Consider the following 19,963-nt stretch of genomic DNA (forward strand, 5'->3'; position numbering starts at 1 on the left):
TTTTGGATCCTGTTATGCTTCTTTGCCTTCAGTAATACATTTATTTGCTGAATGAGATCCTTATGGAGCAGTAAGATCTGCAACCTAAAGCCCTCAACAGCCTCGGCCCTGTAGACCTGAAGGAGCATCTCCACCAACATCGCTCAGTCAGGACAGGGAGGTGGTCCTTCTGCTGATTCCCGCCCCCCACGAGAAGCGAAGTTACAGGGAATCAGGCAGAGGGTGAGGGAATGGGCAACATTTTGACATTTAGAAGAGAGCTGAAGGCAACCCTCTATCGGGAGGTTTTTAATGTCTGATGTTTTAATAATAATAATAATAATTATAATAAATAAATAAATAAGTAAATAAATTTTATTTATATCCCGCCCTCCCCAGCTGAAGCCGGGCTCAGTGCGGCTAACAACAATCAAATAATCAAACAATGAAATAATCCAACATTCTAAAAACATTTCATTATAAAAATTAATTAAAATCAAATTAATGGCAACCGTTAAGCAAAATTCTGTGCAGGTTGCCAGAGGAGGGAGGCAGGCTGCGCCCTGACCAAAGGCCTGGTGGAACAACTCTGTCTAGGGCCCTGTGGAAAGATGTCAGGTCCCGCAGGGCATAGTCTCTTGTGACAGAGCATTCCACCAGATTGCAGCCGCAGCCGAGAAAGCCCTGGCTCTAGTTGAAGCCAGCCTAACTTCTCTGTGGCCTGGGACCTTCAGGATGTTTTTATTTGCAGACCATAGGTTCCTCTGTGGGGCATACCAGGAGAGGCGGTCCCGTAGGTACGAGGGTCCTAGACCGTGTAGGGCCTTAAAGGTTAAAACCAGCACCTTAAACCTGATCCTGTACTCCACCGGGAACCAGTGCAGCTGGTATAGTACCGGATGATTGTGATCTCTCAGCTAAGACCCCATAAGGAGTCTCGCCACGGCATTCTGCACCCGCTGGAGTTTTTGGGTCAGTCTCAAGGGCAGCCCCACGTAGAGCGAGTTACAATAATCCAGTCTGGATTTGCATTGAACATCTGCCAGTGTTTTAGCCCCCTACTGATACACAATACATTTATTAAAGTTTACGAGGAAAGGAAAAATAAAAATAAAAAAATAAAAATAATAATCCAGTCTGGAGGTGACCGTCGTGTGGATCACAGTGGCTAGGTCAGGGCGAGAGAGGTAAGGAGCCAACTGCTTAGCTTGGCGGAGATGAAAAAATGCCGCCTTTGTTATAGCTGCAATCTGCGCCTCCATGGAGAGGGAGGTATCGAAGATTACACCCAAACTCTTAACGGACGGTGCTGGCACTAATTGCACCCCCGCAAGAGATGGGAGTTGCCCCCTCAGTCCCATATCGTCCCGTCCCAGCCAGAGGACCTCTGTCTTCGAAGGATTTAACTTCAACCGGCTCCCACGTAACCATCCAGCCACAGCTTCCAAACATCTGGTCAGTGCATCTGGGGCCGAGTCAGGATGGCCATCCATCAACAGAGTTGGGTGTCATCAGCATACTGATGGCAACCCAGCCCAAAACTCCAGACAAGCTGGGCGAGGGTGCACATAAAGATGTTAAAAAGCATCGGGGAGAGTATCGCACCCTGAGGCACTCCACACACCAAGGAGTGGCGCGATGAAAATTCCCCTCCAAGCGCCACCCTCTGTCCCCGACCAGAGAGAAACGAGTGCAGCCATTGAAGGTCTGTGCCCTGAATCCTCACGTCGGCAAGGCGGTGGTCCAGGAGTTCGTGATCGACCATGTCGAAGGCTGCTGACAGGTCTAGAAGAATCAGCAGCCCCAACCCGCCTCGATCCAGCTGCCTGCGGAGATCATCTGTTAGGGCGACCAGAGCTGTCTCGGTCCCATGACCAGTGCGGAAGCCAAACTGGAATGGATCCAGAGCCGATGTTTCATCCAGTAACTTACCAAGCTGTTCAGCAACCACTCTCTCAATCATCTTACCCAGGAATGGAAGATTCGAAACTGGGCACTAATTGGATAGATCTAAGGGATCTAATGATGTTTTCTTTAAGAGCGGGCGCACCACTGCCTCCTTCAGTTCCCCTGGGAATGTCCCGGTGCCAAGGGACAATTTGATGATATCCCCCAGGGGGGCCCGCACCTCGTCTGGACACGCTCTAATCAGCCAAGACGGGCACGGGTCAAGAGGACAAGTGGCGGGCTTTCCAGCTCGGAGGAGTCTGTCCACATAGGCTGGGGATATGCGGTCAAAGTGGTCCAATACTGGACCCGAGGACAGTCGAGGGGCCTCCAGTTCCTTTATTGTATCCAAATTGGCAGGGAGGTCATGGCAGAGCAACAGGACCTTCTCTGCAAAAAAGCTCGCAAATGCCTCACAGCTGTGTGTCAGATTGTTATTTAAATTTGGCTGTCCTTCAAGGGACGTTAAAGACCTAATTATACTAAATAATTGCACCGGGCGAGAGCTAGCGGATGCAATGGAGGCCGAGAAGTAGGACTTCTTAGCGGCCTTCACTGCCATCTCATAGGTTTTCATAAAAACCCTATAAGATGTTCTTGAGGCTCTGTCACGGGCACCCCGCCATACTTGCTCTAGCCGCCTGAGGTCCCGCTTCATTTTCCGGAGCTCCTCGGTAAACCAGGGAGCCCGGTTTCTGCGGGGTCGCAGAGGGCGCTTAGGTGCGATCTCATCAATGGCTGCCAGGAGCTGGATATTCCAGCCCTCAACAAGCTCAGTCAAAGTTGCCAGGGGGAGCAAGGTCCCGCAAGGCCTGGTGGAATCTATCAGGGTCCATCAGCCTCTGCGGGCGAGCCCAAATCAATCCTGGCTTTCAGAGCGTAGTGATCAGACCATGGCACCTTCATCGAAGGAGACATGATCACATCTATACCTACGCCAAAGATCAAATCCAGCGTGTGGTCTGCTTGATGTGTGGGGCCCGAAACAAACTGGGAGAGCCCTAGTGTCGCCATGGAAGACACCAGGTCCAGAGCCTGTGAGGAGGGAGTGGCATCAGCATGGATGTTGAAGTCCCCCAATACCAATAGGTTAGGGAACTCCAAGGCCCAGCCGGCCACCGCCTCCAATAGGCCTGACAGGGTGGCTGCTGGTGCGCTAGGTGGCCGGTACACCAGCCAGACAGCCAAGCTCACCTCGGAGCCCCACACTAGGCCAACACATTCAATGCCGGGGATCGATGGCGATGGTAGAGCCCTGAAAGAACAATCTTCCCGGATTAATAATGCCACCGCTCCCCCCCGGCCCACAGTCCGGGACTGGTGGAGGACGGAGAAACCCAGGGGCACCACCTCTCGTAAGGTAACAGTTTCCCCTTCGCACACCCAGGTCTCCGTCACACAAGGCAGGTCGACCCCCTGCGAGGTAAAGAAATCTCGCAGAGTGGCGGTTTTGTTGCCTATAGACCTGGCATTGCACAACACCAGTGACGGAGGTGAGTAATCCTTGCTCATCCTACCCTCTTCCCTCGGGATGGGGCGCAGATTGGAAGGGGTACGAGCATATCCGTATCTCGATCCCCTTCGCCTATAACATCTGCCCCACTGTCTTATCTCTACTGGAACCATGCAGTGGAAGAGAAACTTAAAGATGGAAGCCTGAGAGAGAGGAAAAGGTTTCTGGCTGCTTCCTGGGTGGGATTGCGGAAACGAAGAGCTGCTTCTGAGAAGGCCTCCCCCCTCCCCTCTTCCTGGACAGGGAGGGGGCTTATGGGATGGGAAGAGGATGGAGGTTGCAGGAAGGAGGGGTGGGGGGACACGACCCCCCCCCACTTTCCAGGGATCCCTCTCTGGTAGCCTTGAAGGGGTGGGAGGGAGAAGCCAAGGTGGCCCCTCCAGAGAATCCCCGCAGGTGCCAGGATGGAGAAGTCTCCCCAAAGTCTGGTCTTCCTATCTCTCCCCCCCCCCATTGCCTAACTTCTCTGCCCCAGGGATGCTCCCCCTCCCCACTTCCTTCGCTCCCTCTGTCCCAGAGTCTCCCCTGCACCCAGAGGCCCCCCTTGGCGCGGCTCACTCCTCACCCCCCATCTTTCCATCCTGAGGGGCCACCCCAAGACGAGCAGATTAGGGACAGGGGGGGGTCTCTATCCAGGCGTCCCTGACTCTCGTTAACCCTTTCATGGCCGGCCTTTATCCGTGCGGAGCCCACAGGGCCCCAGGGATGCCTGCGCGGGGAAATGGGGCGAGGGGGTTCTCGTGGGGACCCCCTGCGTAGGTGCCCCATGTCCGCCGGTGCCAAGGAGCCTAAGGGGCCAAGGAAAGCCCCCTTCGCAGCACGCGCAGGGATCCCGGCCCCACGGAAGGCGCTTGGGGGAGCTGGCGGGGGTCTCTGGGTCCTTTCCTCCCCTCTCCTCCCCCGCGACCCCTTTACCTCTTTGTCCTCGCTCCCGATTCTCCTTTCCTTTCCTGCAACATCCACGGGGGGGGTCCCCTCCCATGACGCCCCGCCTTTCCTTTCCAAAGCGCTCCCCTAGAGCTACGGCGCGGAGCAGCAATCCGGCGCAGAAGCTCCACTTGCGGAAAAAGCAGGCAGTTTGGGGGGGGGGGCTCTCCCCTCATTCCGGAAACAGAAGCCGGATTGGTGGAGGAGGAGGAAGAGGCGCAGCACATGGTGGAGGAATTTGGGGTTGTGGGGGCGGGGTGAGAGGAGGATGTACCGGGAAGGGAGGAATTGGGGGAGGGAAGAAGGTTCCCCCCTCCCTTCTTCGTTCAGGGGATGAGGAGAGCGGGGGAGGGGCTGATCCCGGCAATCCATTTGCAAAGCGGGGTTCCCCCCCCTACAATGTTTACATTGCAAAATCCTTCCCTCCCCTTTCTTGACTCCAGAATCCATCATCGCAGACCCGTTTCATTCAGGCATAGAGATCTGCTCTTTGGACCAGTCTGCTTGGATCATGTGGATCACCAATGGATCATCCATGATGTCATACCCTCTCACGGAGGGGGGGGGGGGCTCAGGAAGAATCTCCTGCCACGTGACTGGGGGAGTCTGGAGGCTGACTGGGGTCAGACAGGGCTGCTGTTTTGCTCTCCTTACTATTTCAGCTCAGGTTTTCCTGGCAGTAGTTACAGTTCCAGTACGTTTCCGAGCACGATTCAAAGTGTTGGTGTTGACCTTTAAAGCCCTAAACGGCCTCGGTCCTGTAAACCTGAAGGAGCATCTCCACCCCCATCGTTCAGCCCGGACACTGAGATCCAGCTCCGAGGGCCTTCTGGCGGTTCCCTCATTGCGAAAAGTGAGGCTACAGGGAACCAGGCAGAGGGCCTTCTCAGTAGTGGCGCCCGCCCTGTGGAACGCCCTCCCATCAGATGTCAAAGAGATAAAGAATTACCTGACATTCAGAAGACATCTTAAGGCAGCCCTGTTCAGGGAAGTTTTTAATATGTAATGCTGTACTGTTTTTAACACTGATTGGGAGCCGCCCAGAGTGGCTGGGGAAACTCAGCCAGATGGGCGGGGTATAAATAATAAATTATTATTATTATTATTATTATTTCATCAAGAATTGGGTGGATTCATTGAGGAAACGGGGCTACGTTTCAAAGAGGCAAACGTGTATACTTTGTTACCACCCAGTGAGTTGTGTTGCAAAGGCCATTTGCAGAAAGGCTCCTATTGTATCACCTGCGGCTACATGTTTTGATCTTTTTGCGGAAATGTTTTCCTCGGGCTGAGACCATTTAGGGCTTTCAAGGTCAGCACCGACACTTTGAATGGTGCTCGGAAACGGATCTAGAGCCAGTGAGGATTTCTTAGGACCCGTGTTCAGGGGCCAGCTGTTAGGGGGCCGCTCAGCTGCTGTCCAAAACTGGATGTATCCCTTTCCGGAAGTAATCCATAAACCTCTCCTCCTCCGCCTTCTCCGGATGCCATTGGTGCGCGATGCTCCGGCACTGGAAAGAGGGAGAGGCTCTGGAAAGAGTGCGCTCGGCTTGCCAAGGGTTAAACGGAAACGAGCTAGATTCCTAGACAGGAAAGTAAGACGGGGGGGGGGGGGTTAGGGTCCTCCAGAGCGAAAGCCCAACCCCTCCCTTTCCTGCAAGAAGTCGGGCGTGTGGGGGTCCCGTTGGTTCGGCTCTGCAGAGGCTGCCTGGGGGCGCCTGCTGGGATCCGGTGAGTCTCCTCTCTCCCAACATGGGGCCCACGGGGAGAGCGGGGGTCCCAGGGCTGCATGGAAAGAGGGGGGCAAGTCAGTGCACGGAGGGTCGCAGGAGGGCAGCAGCTCTGCTCTTCCTTTGCATGGATGCGCTGCTGGCCCCTTGGATCCAGGAGTGGGGAAATGCATGCAAATAAACCCCATTCGGATGTATGGATCAGTCCCCTTGTATAACAGAGGTTGGCCTCGGATGGAAACATTCAGACATGAAATATACCATGGTCCCTAAAACCTCACTGGTGCAAAGAAGGAAGGAAGGAAGGAAGGAAGGAAGGAAGGAAGGAAGGAAGGCAGAGAAGAGAAAGTGCTTCCTCTGGCAGGGCAGAATAAAACCTGTGGTACTCCCTCCCACAAGAGGCAGAGGCCACCAATAAAGGTGGTTAAAGGAGGAGGAGGCCAATCTGTGGAGGAGGAGATGGTGATGGATGGCTCCTCTACTCTGTCTCCCCTATAGGAGGGAGCCCTCTGGCCTGATCCTGCAGGGCTCATTTTCTCCTCCAGTGCTTAGTGTTGGGATGCAGCCAAGGAATTGGGGGAAAATGGCAGCCCCCCAGCTGTGCTGGGCGATCTCCAGTCCTTGGATCAGCATGAAACTGCTACCGAGCTTCAGCAGCATTCAGAAGCTGGGCACTCACACTCAGCAGAGTAAACGCACAACAGAAGTGGCTGGAGAGGCATATGTGAGCAGATTTACAAGCAGTTTATTCAGCACACATCAGGACAAAGGAATCATGTCTGCTCTCCTTCATGTCCAATGCAAGACAGCACCCCACCTGAGGCACCACTTTAGCTAATGAGGCCTCCTGCTGCTGCCACGCCGCCAGAGCATGATTTCTGTTCTCATCCTGAAGCAAAGTTCTTAACCCGAGGTAATATTTCTGGGTTAGCGGTGTCTGTAACCTGAAGCATCTGTATCCTGAGGTACCACTGTACACAAACAGAAGTTCCCAGCAAGCTGTGCTGGAGTGTAAACAGGCATGTGACACACAACAGTCATGCCTGTCCCTTAAAGTGGAATGGAAATATTCTAACACTTAGTTCCTCCAGATGCAAGCGTGGCCTCTGAGATTGCTGGGGTTGGACTAGATGATCCTTGGGGTGCCATCCACCTCTATAGTTCCATGAAAGCACCACTGGAGGTCTCACAAGCCAAGGCATTCAGAGCAGGAGAGGTCCTGCTGGAAAGGAAACAACCAGTGCAACTGGTTTAAAACAGGAATCCAATGTGTTTGTTGTGGGGGGACTCAGTGGGGAGGGGCAGACCCCTGGATGCCACCTTGATCTCCTTGGACAAAGAGGTGGGAGAGAAATGCCCTTCATAAAGAGAGGCAGCCCAGCCAATCATCTGGCTGCTGCATTTTGGGCCAGTTCCCGAGTCGCCTTCAAGGCAGTTCCACACAGAGAGCGTTGCAACCATCCCATCTGGTGCAGAGCAGGGAGGACCAGGGCCATGTCCTCTCTGTCCCAAAAGGTCTGTGGGGTGGGGAACTAGCCTGAGCTGGACATGGGCCTCAAGTGACCATGATGGACCCAGGAGTGCCCTCAAGTATTCATGACTGGGGAGGGGGAGCGTTAAGCAATGTAACATCATCATCATTACTGTTAGTTCCCTGTCTGTAATCCGAATCTCCTAGAGCAAATGACAAAATCTTTAAAAACAGTTGAAAACAAATTACAGTGGTACCTCAGGTTAAGAACTTAAACCCTTCCGGAAATCTGTTCTTAACCTGAAACTTTTCTTAACCTAGACACCACTTTAGCTAATGGGGCCTCCTGCTGCCACCGTGCGATTTCTGTTCTCATCCTGAAGCAAAGTTCTTAACCCGAAGTACTATTTCTGGATTAGCAGAGTCTGTAACCTGAAGTGTCTGTAACCTGAAGCGTCTGTAACCCAAGGTACCACTGTACTCTCATAGAAAGGCGAGTCCTACTTTATTTGCTTTTAAGTGCACACAGATGCACCCGTCTTGCATGCTTGAGTACAGCAACTCCAGGGAATGAGCGGAGTAGGGGCCACGTGTAGAGCAAGTCCCACACCGAGGTCAAAAACACACACAGAGGCAGAAGGACTTCTTCAGTAATAGTTTACTGAGCTTTCAAAGCATACAGTTCTCACTGGGTCCCCAGTGAGGCACAAAACTTAGCTCCTGAGAGCAAATCCAGTTTCAGCTGTAAAAAAAATACAGCACACAGGAAATCTAAGTCAGGCACACACACCGGCAGAAGGGAGCAAGGGAGGAAAGAGGCTGGAAGGACACAGGGCAATGGAGGTGTGTCTTTCGCTTCCTGTCGTCTGGGAGGGAAGTCAGGAACTCGGCATCTGCAGGGGCTTCATGAAGAAAAGATTTCTGTCAGCTGCTTCCAGACAAATCAGCATCCCAGAAACACACACTGTAATCTGTGGCGTCTTGCCATATCAATTGTTTTTGGAAGGTTATCACGATTTGGTCTAGAAACCAGTTTGGGACAACATATCGCCCAGCCCTAATCCTCACTGACCACCAGCAATCCAGATAAACCCTCACCCTTTCTCTATCGAAAGGTACTTTAAATCTTAGATTATAATCACATTGTTTGACATTGCCTTCAATATTTCATTACTATACAGTTTTACACATAAATACCAGAACTTCACATACACAACATGTATTAAAGACTGATTTTCTCCTGAGTCCGTGAGTCTGTTGATTTAGAACTTCCACTAGGACTGAACCTCTATCTACTTTCCTGATATTTATAAGGTTTGTGTTTTGTGTGAGTTTGTTGACATAAATTAAGGGTTCCACTCTGACTGCAGCTACTTCCACAGTCCATACATTTAAACAGTTTCTCCCCTGTGTGTCTGCTGATGTTTTCTAAGGAGTCCATTCTGCCTGAAGCTCTTTCCGTACTCCATGCATTTAACTGGTTTCTCCCCTGTGTGAGTCCGTAGATGTGTTCTAAGGTTTCCATTAACACTGAAGCTCTTTCCGCACTCCAAACATTTATATGCTTTCTCCCCTGTGTGAATCCTCTGGTGCAATTTAAGTTCTCCATTCTGACTGAAGCTCTTTCCGCACTCCAAACATTTAAATGGTTTCTCTCCTGTGTGAGTCCGATGGTGTATATTGAGGTGTCCACTCAGACTGAAGCTCTTTCCGCACTGCATACATTTATATGGTTTCTCCCCTGCGTGAATCTGCTGGTGTAATTTAAGGTCTCCATTCTGACTGAAGAACTTTCCGCACTCCATGCATTCAAATAGTTTCTCCCCTGTGTGAATCCGTTGATGTATTCTAAGGCTTCCATTTTGACTAAAGCTCTTTCCACACTCCATACATTTAAATGTTTCCTTCCCTTTATGTTCCTGTTGATGTAGACTTAGGTGTCCACTCTGACTGAAGTTCTTTCCACACTCTGTGCATTGAAATCGTTTCTTGCCCATGTGAGTCCACTGATGTCTTCTAAGTTTTCCACTATTTGTGAAACTTTTTTCACTCTCCATACCTCTAAATGGTTTCTCCCCTGTTTGAGTTCATTGATGTGAGATATGTGTGCTCATTCAGTGAAGCATATTCCACATTTCACACTTTTTAATGGCTATTCCTAATGAAACGAAAGGTTCCCCATCTCCCAGAATTCTAACTGTCTTCTGTATCACCTTCTTCAGAATGGGTGGAAAGGAAATCCTATTTTGGTTTCAAGGAAGAGAACAAAGGGAAAGAGAGCACATCAAATGCCATTAGCAGCTTTTCTTATTTCAACATTTCCTATATTCCCCTCCCTCCTACCCATGTTCCCAGTTTTTAGGAAATGAAGATGTCAAATGATGTCAAATGATAGTAATGGATCAGCAACCTTTTGTAATACTCAATCATCGTTAATAAAGCAGCATGATCTTGGAATACAGCCTTTTCAAATCAATTGTTTCCTCACAAGGAAAGACAGCTGCTCTCTTTCCATGAACAGGCCCTCTCTTTCTCTGGTTCATCGTTACTTTGGACATTCCCCATCCTCTGCATCATAATTCTCCATCCACCTCTATCTCTTAATGAATCACCTGCACAGTCCCATTGGCCTCAGGAGGTCCATATAAACCATTTTGTGAGACGCAGGTCTTCGTCTTTTCCAGGGACTGTGGTCTGGGTCAGTCAGAGAACTAGTGACAAGGCTTGGTGCTTGGGGTCAGCTGAATGGATGTTCAGGGAAGCTCCTGTTCTTGGAGATGGACCTTCATCTACATGTCTCACATTGAATGGAGAGCGCAGGAGAAGTGGAAGGAAAGCAGCTAGCAAATGGGAGTCCCAGACGGAAACACTCACCCCAATGGTTCTTTATAATAATGACGTGCTGATTGATCTTGTGTCCCTCTTCTGACGCAGGACTATCCTAATCTGGCACTGAAAAACCTGGATATTAAAGGCAAAGAAATAACTGTACTTAGTGGAAACTTCAGCCTTGAATATATGGTATTGATTCATTGATGGTATGAAGTTGTGTTATCCCTGGAGACAAGAATTTATTCCTGATTTGTCTTAAGTATCATAATTATAGGATGTCTTGGGGTGTTAGAGGAGCAGCGGTACCTTTGGTGGGGGAAATGTCATGCACCTTCTTGGGTAATCTATCCACCATTGGACCCCACCCTGAACTCAGCTCTCACCTGTGGCTTCCAGAAGCTGTCAGCATGCAACAGAGGCACAATCCCAGGAACGGCTTCAACCGGCCAGCTAAACCAGGTGAGGATAGCTGCTGGGTCTCAAATCCTTGGTGTATTAGGGAATTCTGCTGCAGGTGAAGAAAGGCCCTGGTGGATGAGAGGATGAGAACAACAGTGAATCCCACAGTCAAGGAGGCAGATTCTGCCCATCCTGCAGAGCAAAGGGAAGAGAGCCCATTGAGAAGGAAAACTCTGATCCTAAACCTTGCTGCCTCATGACTTATCTTCAGGAGAAGAAAATGCTATGGAGGAAAACCTATAGAAATCCAGAGTGGAGTCTCTAAGGCAGTTGGATGGTGCCCTGCACACCTCCTTCCAGCAGCTCCTGCAGCCAAGCTGGTGCCTAACGTACTGCTCTAATTTCTTTGGGACCATATAAGCCAGGCTGAGAAGGGGGTCTTGTTGTATAGGCTGCCCTGAACCCCCAAACACAATGTCCAGGCTCACAGTGCTGCTAACACAGCAGTTTCAGGGGGAGCGATGATCTCAGACCTGGGTATCAAAATCTCTCCAATGTGGAATATGCAAAACAGAAGTGCTGTTTATATCATACATCAATTAAAAAGTATTCAGAATATTTGTCTTTTGAAGAAAAGACTACCAATTATCCAATGGCCCCTTCAAAGCTAATGAAAGTCTTGTGCTTGGAGCTTTTGGGGGTGCAGGACCAGGAAAGCTTCTGCCACCATTATCCTTCCAATTGGGATTCAGGCCTCATCATGCAACAGAAACTGCCCTGGTTGTGCTGCTTGATGATCTCCGATGCGCCAGAGTCAGAGGGAAAAGCTGTTTCCTGGTTCTGCTAGATCTCTCAGTGGCTTTGGAGACCTTTGGCCATGGTGTCCTTCTGGACCCTCTAGGGAAATGGTTATGCAGTGGTTCCCTTCCTTCCTCCTGGGCCATGTCCAGAAAGTGGTGTTAGGGGATGAGTGTTCAGACCCCTGGGCTCTCACTTGTGGGGTGCCTCAGGGCTCCGTCCTCTCCTCCATGCTTTTAAAAATTTATATGAAGCTGCTGGGAGAGATCATCAGGGGTTTTGGGTTGGGTGTTCACCAGTATGTGGGTGATACCCAGCTCTTCCTCTCTTTTAAATTGGAACCAGTGAAGGAGGTGAATGCCCTGCGTTGGTGCCTGGAGGTGGTTTGAGGATGGGTGGTAGCTAACAGATTGAGGTTGAATCCTGACAAGACAGAAGTACTGTCCCTGGAGGGCAGTCAGATGTGGAGGATTCCCTGGTCCTGAATGGCGTAACTGTGCCCCTGAAGGACTAGGTGTACAGCCTGGGGGTCATTTTGGACTCACAGCTGTCCATGGAGGCGCAGGTCAGTTCTGTGTCCAGGGCAGCTGTATGCCAGCTCCATCTGGTATGCCGGATGAGACCCTCCCTGCCCTCAGACTGTCTCACCAGAGTGGTGCATGCTCTGGTTTTCTCCAGTTTGGACTACTGCTATGTGTTCTACATGGTGCTACCTGTGAAGGTGACTCAGAAACTGCAACTACAGTGGTACTTCGGGTTACAGGCGCTTCAGGTTACAGACTCTGCTAACCCAGAAATACTACCTTTTGTTAAGAAGTTTGCTTCAGGATGAGAACAGAAATCGTGCTCCGGCGGCGTGGTGGCAGCAGGAGGCCCCATTAGCTAAAGTGGTGCTTCATGTTAAGAACAGTTTCAGATTGAGAATGAACCTCGTACTGCAATATCAGCTCACAAAATGTTATGGGTGAAGAAAATCACAGGGTTGCCGTAAACTATAATCCCACCCACAAACTCTCATTCACACACAGTCTGTCAATTTGGAAGGGGGGGGGGTCCACACACCTCAGCTGTGCTAATACTGGCAGTATTACCCTGCATGTAGAGCCTCCAGCCACAGGCACTGTCTATCATGAAAATGGGTCCTCTGACTGGGAAGATTCATGCAGTTGTTGTCATCAGACACTGATGGGTTGTATCTCAGCTTCTCAGTCACTCCAGACATTTATGTGGTTTCTCCCCTGTGTGCGTCCGTTGATGTGTTCTAAGGCTTCCATTATCACTAAAGCTCTTTCCGCACTCCATGCATTTAAATGGTTTCTCCCCTGTGTGAGTCTGCTGATGTCTTCTAAGGCTTCCATTATCACAAAAGCTCTTTCCGCACTCCATACATATAAATGGTTTCTCCCCTGTGTGAATCCGGTGGTGTAATTTAAGGTCTCCATTCTGACTGAAGCTCTTTCCGCACTCCATTTATTTAAATGGTTTCTCCCCTGTCTGAGTCCGTTGATGTCTTCTAAGTTTTCCATTATCACTAAAGCTCTTTCCACACTCCATGCATTTAAATTGTTTATCCCGTTTGTGTCCGTTGATGTATACTGAGGTGTCCACTCTGACTGAAACTTTTCCCACAATCTGTAACTTTAAGTGGTTTCTCCCCTGTTGGAGGTCGTTGATGGGAACTAGGTGTTCTCATTCAATGAAGTATATTCCACATTTCACACATTTTCATTTCTATTCCTAATGAAACGAAAGGTGACCCATTCCCTGGAGTTCTGACTATCTTCTCCATCTCCTTCTTCAGAGTGGGAGGAAAGGGAATCCTGTTTTGGTTTCAAGGAAGAAAACTGAGGGAAAGAGAACGCATCAAGCTCCATTACCACCTTCTCCTAATTCAACGTCTCCTACACTCCCTCACCTCCTACCCATGTTCCCAATTTTTAGGAAATGAAGTTGCCATGTCAAATGATAGTAATTCATGAGCAACTTTCAAAATCCTCAATCAATGTTCACAAAGTAGCTTGATTTTTTAAAGAATGATGTGCTGTCTGATCTTGTCCCCGTCTTCTGACGCAGGACTATCCTATAATTACATTGAAAAGCAGGATATTCAAGGCAAATAGATAAACTGTACTTAATGGAATGTGTAGTACCTTGAAAATGTATTATTGATTCACAAATGGCCTGAAGTTGTGTTATTTCTGGGGACATGAATTAATTCCTGTTCTGTCTTAAATATTATAATCATATGATGTCATGGGGTGTTAGGAGAGCTTTAGTACCTTTGGTGGGGGAAATGTCATGCACCTTATGGGGTAATTTATCCACCATTGGTCCTCACGCTCCACTCAGCTCTCACCTGTGGCTTCCAGAAGCTATCAGCAAGCAACAGAGGCCACAATCCCAGGTACGGCTTCAACCAGCCAGCTAAACCAGTTGAGGATACCTGATGGGTCTCAAATCCTTAGTGGGTTGGGGAATTCTGTTGCAGGTTAAAGCAGGCCCTGGTGGATGGAGAGGATGAGAACAACAGTGAATCCCATAGTCAAGGAGGCAGATTCTGCCCATTCTGCAGAGGAAATGAGGGCAGATGGGGCTCGTCAACCAGGGAAGGGAGCCCATTGAGAAGGAAAACTCTGGTTGCAATACTTTGGTTCACTCCTTCACGTCCTCTTGAGTTATCTTCAGGAGAAGAAAATGCTATGGAGGAAAACCTACAGAAATCCAGAGTGTAATTTCTATGACGGTTGGATGGTGTCCTGCACACCTCCTTCCACTCACTCCTGCAGCCAAGCTGGTGCCTAACGTACTGCTCTGCTTTCCTTGGGACCATATAAGCCAGGCTGAGAAGGGGGTCTTGTTGTCTAGGCAGCCCTGAACCCCCAAACACAATGTCCAGGCTCACAGTGCTGCTAACACAGCAGTTTCAGGGGGAGCGATGATCGCAGACCTGGGTATCAAAATATCTCCAATGTGGAATATGCAAAACAGAAGTGCTGTTTATATCATACATCAATTAAAAACTAATCAGAGTATTTGTCTTTTGAATAAGAGACCACCAAGTATCCGATGGCCCCTTCAAAGCTAATGAAATATTGTGCCTGGAGCTTTTTTGGGTGCAGGACCAGGAAAGCTTCTTCCACCATTATCCTTCCAATCAAGATTCAGGCCTCATCATGGAACTGAAACTACCCTGGTTGCTGTGACTGATGATCTCCGATGGTCTAGAAGCTGAGAGGAAAAGCTCTTTCCTGGTTCTCCTGGATCTCTCAGCGGCTTTGGAGACCTGTGACCATGGTATCCTTCTGGACCCTCTAGGGGAGCTGGGGAGCCTGCTATGCAGTGGTTCCCCTCCTTCCTCCTGGGCCATGTCCAGAACATGATGTTGGGGGATGAGTGTTCTGACACCTGGGTGCTCCCTTGTGGTTGCAAGGTTGCCGTAAACGATAGTGGGTGGGAGGAGGATAGAGGTTGCAGGAAGGAAAGGGTGGGGAGACATGACCCCCCACTTTCCAGGGATCCCACTGGTAGCTTTGAAGGGGTGGCCGATTCCTGGGTGGGAGGGAGAACCCAAGGCGGCCCCTCGAGAAAATCCCCGTGGGCGCCATGATGGAGACGTGTCCCCGAAGACTGGTCTTCCTGGCTCTCTCCCCCCCCCCCACCATTGCTGCCTTTCCCCGCCCCAGGGATGCTCCCCCTCCCCACTTCCTCGACTCCCTCCCTCTGTCCCAGAGTCTCCCCTGAACCCAGAGGCCCCCCTTGGCGTGGCTCACCCACGGCCTGCGCCCCCATCTCTCCGTCTGGAGGGGCCCCCCAAGACGAGCAGGGGAGGGACAGGGGGGTCTCTATCCAGGCGTCCCTCACGCCCGTTAACCCTTTCATGGCTCACCTCTCTCGGCGCGGAACCCACAGGGCCCCAGAGATGCCTGCGCGGGGAAATGGGGCGAGGGGGCTTCGTTGGGATCCCCTGGGTGGGCTTCCTAAGGGTCCAAGGAAAACGCGTGCAGGGATCCAGTTGCACGAAAGCCGCTTTGGGGAGCTGGAGGGGGTCTCTGGATCCTTCTCTCGCCTCCCCCCGCGACCCCTTTACCTCTTTGTCCTCGCTCGCGATTCTCCTTTCCTTTCCTGCAACATCCACGTGGGTGGGTGGGGGGGGATTTACCTGCCGCCCCTCCTCCCCTCTCCGAAAGCGCGCGCCCCTAGAGCAACCTGCAGAGCAGCAGTCCGGCGCAAAAGCTCCACTTGCGGGAGAAGCAGGCAGTTTGGGAGGGGGGCTCACCCCCCCCATTCCCGGAGCAGGAGAAGGATGGCGAGGAGGAGGATCATCATATTGGGGAGGGAATTTGGGGTTTGCGGTGGCGGGGTGTGGGAAGGATGTGCCGGGAGGGTGGAATTTGGGGGGGGGGCGGGGAGGAGAGGAAGGTTTCCCCCTCCCCTCTTCCTTCTGTGAATCAGGAGAGTGGGGGAGGGGCTGATCCCGGCAATCCAGCTGCAAAGTGGGGTGTCCCCCCCCCCCACAATGTTTATATTGCAAAATCCTTCCCTCCCCCACCCCACCCCACGAGCTTAGATCCCTCCGTGTTTTAGGTATTGCTGCTGTTAAATCGGGGGGGGGGCAGTCAAGACAGAAATCCATCGGGATGGTGGGTTGAATCCTGATACTTTCCCAGCTGAAGCGCAGGAAAGCCTTGCAGCTAGGGGGATGTGTGAATACTGTTGTGGGGCTTTGGGGAAGAGGGTAGTTAAAAGGTGTGGGAAAGTGGGGTTGTGGTGGAGCGATGAACCCCAAAGGACTGAGAATGCACTGTGAACAGGACTGGCCCACCCAAGCCTCACCCCCTTACCTAAAAGCCTGACACCCCGCAATGTGACAGGATTGTGACTCCTGCCCTCAACAAGCAAAATATTCCCCCCCCCCACCGGAACAAGGCAATCCCCAGGATGCTGAGGTGCCCCGAGGGCTGTGCGGGACCCCCATTCCTTGAAATGGAGGGAGCCGTGGGCTGTGGCTCTGTGTGTGTCTCAGGCAAAAGGGGAAGGGCTGCTCTGTGTGTTTTGCTAGCAGTTAAAATTGCACTTTTGGGGGAACCGACCTGGCCCCCAACGGCTCCCATATCAGCCTTTAATTGGTCAGACCTAGGAGTTTTGATAGACTTAGGGGGCCTACAAGACCCAGACTCCGAGCCTTCTTCCCTTGGGGGTTCCCCAGCTGGTGCCTCCCCCCCCCTTTCACCCAGCCAGCCCATGACAGCAACAGCAGCAGCAACAACAGTAAAATAAGTATGATAATAATATGCACACTGGTGCTCTGGCAGGAAGAATGATAACTTCTGGGACTATGGAAAAATACTATCTTCCCCAAACCCCAGAATAAGCAGGAGCTCTGGGGTTGCCACATGGGGTTCGTGGGGGAAGATGGGCCCCCCAGGAGACTTCCCTGGTACTTGCAGCCCCTCCTTCCCCCTCTTGCAATAAGGCTTGGGGGAAATCTCCCATTAAAGAACTTGTCAAGAATGTATAACGTGCTGTTGAAATGGAATACACTGGATGAAACGGTTAAATCTGTTATGATTAAATGTGCACAAGATGTTGGACATAACGTTATGATGGCTGACTGGGAAAGGTTGTGGACCACAGGTATGAAGTTTACGGCATGCAATGCCTTAAGAGAGAATATAAGGAAAATGATTTACAGGTGGTACATGACACCAGTCAAGCTTGCGAAAATTTATCATTTGCCCGATAATAAATGTTGGAAATGCAAAGAGATTGAAGGCACATTTTTTCACCTTTGGTGGACATGCCCAAGGATTAAGACCTTCTGGGAAATGATCTATAATGAAATGAAAAAGGTATTTAAATATACCTTCCAGAAGAAACCAGAGGCCTTTCTCCTGGGCATGGTGGGCCAACTGGTGCCAAGAAAACATAGAACTTTTTTTATGTACGCCACAACAGCAGCAAGAATACTTATCACAAAGTATTGGAAGACACAAGATCTACCCACCCGGGAAGAATGGCAGATGAAGGTGATGGACTATATGGAACTGGCTGAGATGACTGGCAGAATCCGAGACCAAGGAGAAGAGTCGGTGGAAGAAGATTGGAAGAAATTTAAAGTTTATCCTCAGAAATATTGTAAAATTTAAGAATGTTAGAAAGATGTTGGAATAAAATTATGTGTTGGAATAAAATTATGTGGTTTTAGCAGGAAAAATACAAGGATTGAGTGAAAATGAATTGAATGAATGCATGCATGAAAGAAGTGAATGCAAAATTATTAAGATAAAAACGAAGGTAAAGGATTTGCTGAAATATCTAATTGAACTAGAATACAAGTATGGGAGGTGTGAGGTGGTCAAGGAAGTGAGTGAATGAAAATAATGTGATGTTAAGGTTTGACTTGTTTTTTTTTTTCATTTTTTTCCGGTTTTTTAATGACATTTGGTTTTTATGTATTTTTAATGTACTTTTTATGTATTGTCTGGTTGTTGTTCTGTTTTTTATGATTGTTACTTATATTTTTCTTCTTTCCCCCCCTCTTTTTCTGTAACCTTTAAAATCTTAATAAAAATCTAATTTTTTTAAAAAGAAATCTCCCATTAAATTACAGTATTTTAAGTTCCCTTCAGAATGCATAGGAGGCAGGGAGAAGTTCTAGTGAAGAAGCTATGCTTGGAGATCATGCGGTGGTGGGGGTGAGAGAGTTTGGTGCAAAAACCAGTTACACACAGATGCACCCGTCTTGCATGCTTCAGTACAGCAACTCCAGGACATGAGGCACGTAGCAGCAGGGTAGGGGCCACGTGTAAAGCAATTCCCATGCTGAGGTAAAAACACAAACAGAGGCAGCAGGACTTCTTCAGTAAAAGTTTACTGAGCTTTCAAAGCATACAGTTCTCACTGGGTCCCTAGAGAGGCACAAAACTTTGCTTCTGAGAGCAAATCCAGTTTCAGCAGTAAAAAAATACAGCACACAGGATATCTAAGTCAGGCAGACACACTGGCAGAAGGGAGCAAGGGAGGAAAGAGGCTGGAAGGACGCAGGGCAAAGGAGGTGTGCGTGACGCTTCCTGTTGTCTGGGAGGGAAGTCAGCAACTCAACATATTCAGGGGCATGACGAAGAAAAGCTTTCTGCCAGCAGCTTCCAGGCAAATGAGCATCCCAGAAACACACACTGTGATCTGTGGTGTGTTGCCATATCAGTTGTTTTTGGAAGGTTATCATGATGTAGTCTAGAAACCAATACAATATATCGCCCAGCCCTAATCCTCACTGACCACCAGCAATCTAGATAAACCCAAACCCCTTCTCTATCAAAAGGTACTTTACATCTTAGATCATAATCACATTGTTTGACATTGCCTTCAATATTTTATTACGATAGAGTTTTACACATAAAAAACCAGAACTTCACATACACAACATGTGTCAAAGACTGATTTCCTCCTGAGTTCATTTCTGTGAAGTAAAGAGTGGACTCTGAGAGGAAGACCTCCAACACTCCATACATCTAAAGGGGTTCTTACATCTGAGAGAATCTGGATTTTCCTTAAACATTTCTTTGTAAATGAAGCACGTTTTGCAATCTTTTCATTTAAACTGCTTCTCCTCTTTGAGTCTGTTGTTGGTTTGAAGGGTTTCAACTCCAAAGGTTCTTCCTATCCGTGAATCTGTTGATTTAGAATTTCCACCAGGACTGAACCTCTATCTACTTTCCTGATATTTATAAGGTTTGTGTTTTGTGTGAGTTTGTTGACATAAATCAAGGGTTCCACTCTGACTGCAGCTCCTTCCACAGTCCATACATTTAAAGAGTTTCTCCCCTGTGTGTCTGCTGATGTTTTCTAAGATTTCAATTCTGGCTGAAGCTCTTTCCGCACTCCATACATGTAAATGGTTTCCCCCTGTGTGAGTCTGTTGATGTATATTGAGGCTTCCATTCTCATTAAAGCTCCTTCCACACTCTATACATTTATATGGTTTCTCCCCTGTGTGAATCCATTGATGTATATTGAGGTGTCCACTGTGACTGAAGCTCTTGCCACACTCCATACATTTAAATGGTTTCTCCCCTGTGTGAGTCCGCTGATGTATTCTAAGGGTTGCATTGAAACTAAAGCTCTTTCCGCACTCCATACATTTATAAGGTTTCTCCCCGGTGTGAGTCCGTTGATGTTTTCTAAGGCTTCCATTCTCAGTGAAGCACTTTCCACACTCCATACATTTAAATGGTTTCTCCCCTGTGTGTGTCTGTTGATGTATATTGAGGTGTCCACTACGACTGAAACTTTTCCCACATTCCATACATTTATATGGTTTCTCCCCTGTGTGAGTCCGTTGATGTTTTCTAAGGCTTCCATTCTCAG

General features: G+C 49.4%; 2 protein-coding genes and 1 long non-coding RNA gene across 4 annotated transcripts in view; 1 reads left to right on the forward strand and 2 right to left on the reverse strand.

Annotated features, from left to right (window-relative positions):
* The window catches only part of LOC307225349, a 76,536-nt gene extending 66,903 nt beyond the window's left edge, over positions 1 to 9,633 (forward strand). The window contains exon 2 of the long non-coding RNA XR_013842917.1: positions 8,950 to 9,633. This is a non-coding gene — a long non-coding RNA (uncharacterized lncRNA). The remainder of the gene's footprint in view (positions 1 to 8,949) is intronic.
* The window catches only part of LOC307225128 (uncharacterized protein), a 51,405-nt gene extending 41,039 nt beyond the window's left edge, over positions 1 to 10,366 (reverse strand). Inside the window, exon 1 of the mRNA XM_079992931.1 lies at positions 10,159 to 10,366. The gene's annotated coding sequence lies outside the window, so the exon portion shown is untranslated. The remainder of the gene's footprint in view (positions 1 to 10,158) is intronic.
* A 2,936-nt stretch (positions 10,367 to 13,302) lies between these two features.
* Positions 13,303 to 19,963, reverse strand: part of LOC307225277 (uncharacterized protein) — a 61,280-nt gene continuing 54,619 nt past the window's right edge. Inside the window, exons 1-3 of one of the 2 annotated variants that reach the window (XR_013842814.1) lie at positions 15,684 to 15,903; positions 13,876 to 14,097; positions 13,303 to 13,440 (exon numbers count right to left, since the gene is read on the reverse strand). The gene's annotated coding sequence lies outside the window, so the exon portion shown is untranslated. Of the gene's footprint in view, positions 13,441 to 13,875; positions 14,098 to 15,683; positions 15,904 to 19,963 lie in introns of those variants that run through there. The other variant, XM_079993208.1, reaches the window with a different exon arrangement.

This window comes from Podarcis cretensis, assembly GCF_951804945.1.
Source record: "Podarcis cretensis genome assembly, chromosome: 10".
NCBI classification, from domain to species: domain Eukaryota; kingdom Metazoa; phylum Chordata; class Lepidosauria; order Squamata; family Lacertidae; genus Podarcis; species Podarcis cretensis.